The sequence below is a fragment of the Alligator sinensis genome, unplaced genomic scaffold (genome assembly GCF_000455745.1).
Source record: "Alligator sinensis unplaced genomic scaffold, ASM45574v1 scaffold482_1, whole genome shotgun sequence".
Classification (NCBI taxonomy): Eukaryota; Metazoa; Chordata; order Crocodylia; family Alligatoridae; genus Alligator; species Alligator sinensis.
Genome location: NW_005842084.1, coordinates 271,782 through 272,037, shown reverse-complemented (window position 1 = coordinate 272,037; position 256 = coordinate 271,782).

The window sequence follows — 256 nt, the reverse complement described above, 5'->3', positions numbered from 1 at the left end:
GTGGGAGTCTACTACAGACCTCCCACCCAAAGTCAAGAGCTTGACCAGGAGTTCACCCGGGAACTGGCTGAGGCCGCATGCTCTAGGACCATGGTTGTCATGGGTGACTTCAATTACCCGGACATCTCATGGGACGATAGCTCAGCAAAATCTGAGCGGTCACAAAACTTCCTATCGGGCGTGGATGACTTCTACCTGACTCAAGAAGTCTATGGGCCAACAAGAGGCAAAGCGCTGCTTGACCTGGTACTGGCTA